The following is an 8,864-nucleotide window of genomic DNA, read 5'->3' on the forward strand; positions in this document are numbered from 1 at the left end:
AAAACGACACACGGGGTGGCAGTCAGGGGTCACTTGGGGAGGCCGAGTTCATGATAAAACCGGGGAGCCAGGGAATATTTTTACTATACGCCTAACACAAACCCCCATAGAACCCCCGGTACCGGTGGGCCCCAAGACAATACCAGCCAACCGCAGGGAGCCACCCCCACAACCCACCCCCACTCCCGGGAAAAGTTCGCCTACTTCCATCGGTTATTCTTTTTCCCCTTCACGGAGCCGCCCTGGGAACCCCCTTTGGGACATCGTCACAGCCACCTATCACATGGTCAATGACACCAATCCCAACCTTACTACAGCCTGCTGGTTTTGCTACGATGTTCGACCCCCATATTATGAGGCTGTAGGGCTTGTTTCTCCATACAACACTTCCTCGAATGACAAGGCATGCAGATGGAAACATGGCTCACAAACATTGCAGTCAATCTCAGGCAAGGGAACCTGCCTTGGACAGGTTCCCACACAGTATAAACAATACTGCAACACAACACATAGTGAGGTTGATACAACACTCTTTTACATACCACCCACAGATGGATGGTGGGCTTGCTCTACAGGCCTCACGGCCTGTGCCCATGGTCATGTAATAAGCACCAAAGGTTTTTGCATCCTTGTCCAGGTCATGCCACGCATATACTACCACACAGAAGAAGAAGTTTACAACACTTACTCAGGGTCAGAACTCATAAGACACAAGCGTGAACCCATTTCCACCCTCACAGTAGCTCTCTTGGTAGGACTTGGCCTAACAGGAGCAGGAACTGGGATAGCATCCTTTGCAAATCAGTATGTCCAATATCACCACCTTAGGGCAGCCATCGATGAAGACTTAGAGAGAATAGAAACTTCGATCTCTCACTTACAAAAATCCCTAACCTCCCTCTCAGAAGTGGTCTTGCAGAACAGAAGAGGCCTTGATTTACTTTTTCTAAAAGAGGGGGGGTTATGTGTGGCTTTAAGAGAAGAATGTTGCTTCTATGCAGATCACTCTGGCATAGTGCAGGACTCCATGACCAAACTCAGGGAGGGCCTGGATAAACGTAAAAAGGAGAGGGAGGGTCAGCAAGGATGGTCTCAATCCTGGTTCAACTTTTCCCCATGGTTGACCACCCTGATAGGTACCATAGCAGGACCACTGATATTGCTACTCCTTGCATGTACATTAGGCCCCTGCATTTTATCTCGCCTAACAAAATTTGTGGAAACTAAAATAGGTGCCTTGGAAAATATGGTACTGGAACGCCACCATTACCAACCAATACGGTCTGGAGAAAATATGGAAAAAGCATCCCTCCGCATATTAGACTCTGACGAAGAGTTGGAATCCACCAGTTTTACTTTTAAAACAAAAACGGAGGAGATGTTGGAATAAAATGCTTGCTTATCAGAAACTTGATTCAGGCTTCTGCAGTGTGGCCAGGCCAGTGGCCGACACACGAACCAGAAACCTAGGATGAGGGAAGGCACCAGATAATAAAAGCACCTAAAAGCACGATAAGGCGATCACTGCTTGAGACATACCTGATGCTACGTAAGCAAGTAGGGAAACGTATAACCATGACAGGCTATACAGGAAACATAGAATAAACCAATAGTGTTGCTTAAAGCTGTTGCATGACTATAAAAGGCTATATGCCCCCACAACCTGCCCCCACCACCTGCTTCCTGACTTGTAATACCCAATAAAAGAGTAGTTCAGAACACGCTCTGGGCTCACTCACCTCGAGGAAAACCTGCGTGTTTGTCTTCACTCTCGCCTGTCGAGACCCCATGAGTGGCCCACCCTGATGCGGACAGCAAAACCGCACAGTGCAACTCTCAGAGCAGAAATGTTACATGAGAAACAGAGAACAGCCATAATTACTTGTGCAGATGCATTCAGTTTTAGCTTCTGAGTGGTCTTCAAGAGTAACCTCAAGTAGAGCACCTTGTGGTAGTTGAAACAGGAGATGACTAAGGCATGAATGACTGTGAGAAGCCCACCCCCGCCCAATCCAAGAAGAGTCATAATTGGGGCACAAGATGCACAAAGAAACATGATTGCCACTTGCTTGCTAAGCAGGAGCCAAGAGCCTAGGAAGATCCCCAAATTACAAGTTCCACATGGGGAAGTGCAACTTCATTAAGAACTAAAAATGGTAAAGCCCTTGAAACCAAAGTCACACAGTCTTGGTAGGATTCAGCCTAAGTCTGTTTCTCTCCAAGCAGATTCTTACAGCCTCCAAGCACTGAGACAGGACCTCCACTGCAAGGATCAAGATGCAAAGCTGACCCTGTGCTGATGGATGACCTCACACAACAATATCATAAATCTGTTACATAGAAGTGGGAAGAATGTCAAGCCTTGTAGGACCACAGAGCAAGGGCCTCAGGTTACATCTCTTGCCACCTACTAATACTAATACTGATTTGAATTGGGCCCAGAGGAAAGAGGAGGACCACTGCGATACTGTGCTCCCCACTCCCGACCCCTAAAGATGGTCCAGAACGATACCATGAACAATGGTACTGAATGCTGCTGAGAGATCAAGCAGGGCCAGGAGAGACATACTGTCCCTATCCTGGTCCTGCCAGAGATCATCCACAAGCACAATCAATGCCATCTCAGGCATCTTACCCAGGACTAAAGCCTGGCTATAAAGGATCCGCATAATCCACTTCCTTCTGGGCACTTCGGAGTAGTGGCACCACCATTTTTCCATCACCTTTTCCCAAAGGGAAAGATTGGAGAGGTCAAAAGTTATCTAATGTTGCTAGGTCCAGTGATGGCTTCTTAGCAGAGGACATACTGTGCAGTCAGCTCCTTCAAGATAGATGGGACAACTCCCTCACTCAAGTTAACCACTGCTTGAACCCAGCTATTAGTCACTTCCTAAGAGGCCTGGACCAACCAGGAGGGACTAGGTTATATTACACAGGTGCCAGTGCTTATATTCCCAAGGTCCTTGTCTACTTCCTTAAGATTTATAGGCTCAAGTTCCTTCCAGATAATAGGGCATGGTCCTTCCTGAGCCAGCTCCATAAGATCTGCCTAGCCACAGTTCAACTCTGAAGAAATCTGAGCAATCCATCAGATGCCTAGCACATTTCTCACAAAGCCCTACCAGGTGTTTTTCCTGTCCCTCAACCCTATGAGGTTCCAGGTTACCTTAAAAAGAGTTTAGACAGCATTCCGCAGGTATGGTAAGAGCAGAAAAACAATTATGTTTTGCTGCCTTTATTATCTCTATATAGGACCTAACACAGGCTTGGACAATTGTTTGGTCAAGCTTATTCTTCATCTTTCTCCAGCAGAGTTCTAGGTGTATCTTCTGATGCTTCATACCTGGAGATAGCAGAGAATCAAGAGACCACTGGGATAGGTGTACAGAGAGAGAGGCCTCTTAGGTGCAATTCTATCCAAGGGCATTGATGTTCCTTCATTTGAGGAAATGACTAAGGCTTTGGATGAACTGCCCACCAAAGATTCAGGAAGCTCCCCAAGTGCCATCTAAAGACCAAATCGGGTGCCTGGGGTGGACTTATCTAATAAAGATCCACCTCCCTGAAAGGAGGAGCATCAGTGGAAAGCTCCAAAGCAACCAGAAAGTGATGTGACCAAGATTAGAGACAGATGTTAATGTCCTACACTCTGACATCATGTCACATCTGCTCTGAGACAAAAATCAGATCTAGTGTGTGACCCCCCTTCATGGATCACTGCCTTGTTTTGGCGAAGGGGCTTGCGTAACTCAGTGAAGCCATGAGCTATACCGTGCAGGGCCACCCAAGACGGACAGGTCATGACAGAGAGTTCTGACAAAATGTGGTCCACTGGAGAAGGAAATGGCAACCCACTCCAGTATCCTTGCCAAGAAAACCGCATGGACAATGTTAAAAGGCTAAAAGATATGACGCCGGAAGATGAACCCCTCAGGTCGGAAGGTGTCCAATATGCTACTGGGGAAGAGTGGAGGGCAATTCCAAGTAGCTCCAGAAAGAGTGAAGCGGCTGGGCCAAAGCCGAAAGGACGTTCAGCTGTGGATGTATCTGGAAGCGAAAAGAAGGTCCGATGCTGCAAAGAACAATATCGTATAGGTACCTGGAATGTAAGATCTATGAACCAAGGCAAGCTGGAGGTGGTCAAACATGAGATGACAAGACTGAACATCGACATCTTAGGAATCAGCGAACTGAAATGGACGGGAATGGGTGAATTTAATTCGGGTGACCATTATATCTACTACTGTGGGCAAGAAACCCTTAGAAGAAATGGAGTTGCAATCATAGTCAATAAGAGAGTCGGAAAGGCAGTAATGGGGTACAACCTCAAAAACGACAGAATGATCTCAGTGCGTATCCAAGGTAAACCATTCAATATCACAGTCATCCAAGTCTATGCCCCAACCACTGATGCTGAAGAAGCTGAGGTTGACCGCTTCTATGAAGACCTACAACATCTTCTAGAACTAGCACCAAAAAAAGATGTCCTTTTCATCATAGGGGATTGGAATGCTAAAGTAGGAAGTCAAGGAGTAATCGGAATAACAGGCAAGTTTGGCCTTGGAGTACAAAATGAAGCAGGGCAAAGGCTAATAGAGTTCTGTCAAGAGAACAAGCTAGTCATAGCAAACACTCTTTTCCAACAACACAAGAGACGACTCTACACATGGACATCACCAGATGGTCAATACCGAAACCAGATTGATTACATACTTTGCAGCCAAAGATGGAGAAGCTCTATACAGACAGCAAAAACAAGACCAGGAGCTGACTGTGGCTCAGATCATGAGCTTCTTACTGCAAAATTTAGGCTTAAATTGAAGAATGTAGGGAAAACCACTAGACCAGTCAGGTATGACTTAGATCATATTCCTTGTGAGTACACAGTGAAGGTGATGAATAGATTTAGAGGATTAGATTTGGTAGACAGAGTGCCTGAAGAACTATGGACGGAGGTCCGTAACATTGTACAGGAGGCAGCAACTAAAACCATCCCAAAGAAAAAGAAATGCAAGAAAGTAAAATGGCTGTCTGATGAGGCTTTACAAATAGCTGTGGAAAGAAGGAATGCAAAAAGCAAGGGTGAAAGGGAAAGATATAAGCAACTGAATGCAGATTTCCAGAGAATAGCAAGGAGAGATAAGAAAGTCTTCTTAAATGAACAATGCAAAGAAATTGAGGAAAACAATAGAATGGGGAAGACTAGAGATCTCTTCAAGAAAATTGGAGATATGAAAGGAACGTTTAGTGCAAAGATGGGCATGATAAAGGACAAAAAAGGCAGGGACCTAACAGAAGCAGAAGAGATTAAGAAGAGGTGGCAAGAATACACAGAAGAACTATACAAGAAAGATCTTAATGTCCCTGATGTCCACGCTGGTGTGATCGCTGACCTTGAGCCAGACATCCTAGAGAGTGAAGTCAAGTGGGCCTTAGGAAGTATTGCTAACAACAAAGCTAGTGGAGATGACAGTATTCCAGCTGAGTTATTTAAAATACTAAAAGACGATGGTGTTAAAGTGCTGCACTCAATATGCCAGCAAGTTTGGAAAACGCAACAGTGGCCACGGGATTGGAAAAGGTCAGTTTACGTTCCAATTCCAAAGAAGGGCAATGCCAAAGAATGCTCAAACTATCGCACAATTGCACTCATTTCACATGCTAGCAAGGTTATGCTCAAAATCCTACAAGCTAGGCTTCAGCAATACATGAACCGAGAACTACCGGATGTACAAGCTGGGTTTCGGCAGAGGAACTAGAGATCAAATCGCCAACATTCGCTGGATCATGGAGAAAGCACGAGAGTTCCAGAAAAATATCTACTTCTGCTTCATTGACTATGCAAAAGCCTTTGATTGTGTGGATCACAACAAACTGTGGCAAATTCTTAAAGAGATGGGAGTACCAGACCACCTTACCTGTCTCCTGAGAAATCTGTACGCAGGCCAAGAAGCAACAGTTAGAACCAGTCATGGAACAACCGATTGGTTCAAAATAGGGAAAGGTGTACGACAAGGCTGTATACTGTCACCCTGCTTATTTAACCTATATGCAGAGTATATCATGAGAAATGCCAGGCTGGAAGAATCACAAGCCGGAATTAAGATTGCAGGGAGAATCATCAACAACCTCAGATATGCGGATGATACCACCCTAATGGCAGAAAGTGAAGAACTAAAGAGCCTCTTGATGAGGGTGAAAGAGGAGAGTGCAAAAGCTGGCCTGAAACTCAACATTAAAAAAACTAAGATCATGGCATCTGGACCCATCAATTCCTGGCAAATAGAAGGGGTAGAAATGGAAGCAGTAACAGACTTCATTTATTTGGGCTCCAAGATCACCGCAGACGGAGACTGCAGCCATGAAATTAAAAGACGCTTGCTCCTTGGGAGGAAAGCCATGGCAAGCCTAGATAGCATATTAAAAAGCAGAGACGTCACCTTGCCGACAAAGATCCGCATAGTCAAAGCTATGGTTTTTCCAATAGTAATGTATGGCTGTGAGAGCTGGACCATAAAGAAGGCGGAGCGCCGAAGAATTGATGCCTTTGAACTGTGGTGCTGGAGAAGACTCTTGAGAGTCCCCTGGACTGCTAGGAGGTCAAACCAGTCAATCTTAAAGGAAATCAACCCTGATTGCTCATTGGAAGGATCGATAATGAAGCTCAAGCTCAGATACTTTGGTCACCTAATGCGAAGAGAGATCTCCTTGGAGAAGACCCTGATGCTGGGAAAGATTGAAGGCAAAAGGAGAAGAGGACGGCAGAGGATGAGATGGTTAGATAGCATCACTGAAGCAATGAGCATGAAACTGAGCAAACTCAGGGAGGCAGTGAAGGACCGGAAGGCCTGGCGCAGTATGGTTCATGGGGTCACGGAGAGTCGGACACGACTTAACGACTAAACAACAACAACAAGTGTGTGACCTCCAATACATGTTGGGCCCTCAGTAATCTGGGACAGATCCATTGTCCTTCAGCTCTTAAAAAGACATGGCTTATTACACCTGTCTTACAGGGCCTGTGCTGACAGGTGCAATTTAAAGTGATTTTAACCTTTAGAGGCTTTTATGGCTTGGCACCAGGTTATCTACAGGGCCACTAGGAAAAAATCCAATAACTTTGGTTGTGCTGGGAGAAGCAGTTGGTTGTTTCCAATTTTGGAAGGTCAGGGGGGGCTGAAGCCTGGAAGTGCTGTTTTTCAGTGATGGGGCCAGTCTTCTAAATGGGCCTTCCGTTGGAGGTTTCTTTATCTCCAACATTATCTGCCTTCCAGAAAAAGTTGAAGACAGAACTTTCCCAGATACCTTTTGGGGCCTGATGCCAAGTATTCTTGTGTGTGTGTGTGTGTGTGTTTTAATTATATTTTGTTCTTATATTGTGATTGGGTATGGCTATTGTTGTGAGCTGCTGAAAGTCCTTCTGAGTGGAGCAGAATATAAATGTCATAAATAATTGAATAGTGCTGGATACTTTTCTCCTATCACACACAGAGATATAAATAAATAGAAATTGTTCAGCTTTTGGGTAAGGAAATCCTCTCTATGTAATCACTTAGAAAAGCAGCCTGAGAAATAGTATTTTCCCTGAAAAATAATTAATGATCTAAAACACTGGGTGGGAATTATACTGCCAAGAAAATTGCATTAGAATCAGTTTCCTATTTCATTTTTCAATATTAGCTTCTCCTTTGTATTCAGATCTGGACGTAGTAAAATAAAGTAGCATTTGGGGATGAAGATACATCTCAGCAGGCCAGCACTGGAAACCAAGATGGAGAAGACCTGCATGACCACCATATACTTCCTCTTGGTGCTCAGGTAAGTGGGCACAAAGGAATTCCAAACGCTGCAGAAGATAAGCATGCTGAAGGTGATCAGCTTGGCTTCATTGAAGACCCCAGGCAGATTCCTCGCTAGTGTTGGGATGAGAAGGAAAAGAGGCTGAGATCTGGAAGAAGAATGGTGCAGCAGAGGCTCTTGAGAAGAAGCTAGGGAGCTGTTGATCAGGAGATAATAGAGAAGGAGATGAACTACTATATATGGCTTGGTGGAAGCATGGATGAATGGATGAAACCTCACCTGGACAGCTGCAGGGATGTCTGGACTCTAACCCCTTGGTATCAGTGGAACTAAATTTTATTTATTTATTTGACTTAGATGGCCACCCATCTTATGTACAATAATCCTGGGTGGTTCACAGCAAAAGCAATACAGCATAAAAAAATAAAAACAGCATTGCACTAACATCAGTGCTACACCTCACCATGCCCCAATAACAATACTCCCAGCATACATTTGCACCCCACTTTTGCTGGGCTCCATTCTCACCCTAACCTAGTGCCCTTGCCTACATCTGAAAAGCAACAGGTAGCTGTTGATCTGGCAGTGAGGAATTTGGGGGAATTGGTGGACTATTGAGGAAAGCCATGACTGAACATCTGGGCAGAACCTCTGGAGGAAACACAGGTGGCTGTTGATGTCCTAAGGTTTGCAGATACTGTCCTTCTGAAAGATACAGAACTGTCTTGTAGGAAAGGAAGGAAGCCAGCATTTTCTCTCATCTGGTCTGTCCAGCTCTTTCTTGTCCTTCTCTTTGATGGACTGGTTGAAACCATGACCATGACCTGCCAGGCTGATCACCTTGAACAATCAAAACAGATTGTACAGGTAGGGATCAGTTTGGTACAAGGGTGCTGAGAATTAAAGCTTGCTTGTATTTTATCTACTGAGTTTGTTCTGCTATATTATACAATTAACCTGAAGTGATTTCAAGAATGGTTCTTTGCATCCAGACCTATAAAATGTAAAAAGTGCCCAATTTTTCCTGAAAAGCAACATAATAATTTACTAAAAGTATCATAACA

The sequence above is a fragment of the Python bivittatus genome, unplaced genomic scaffold, assembly GCF_059951505.1.
Source record: "Python bivittatus isolate LINGU-HERP-01145 unplaced genomic scaffold, Pbiv_v1 ctg000650_np1212, whole genome shotgun sequence".
Taxonomy (NCBI): domain Eukaryota; kingdom Metazoa; phylum Chordata; class Lepidosauria; order Squamata; family Pythonidae; genus Python; species Python bivittatus.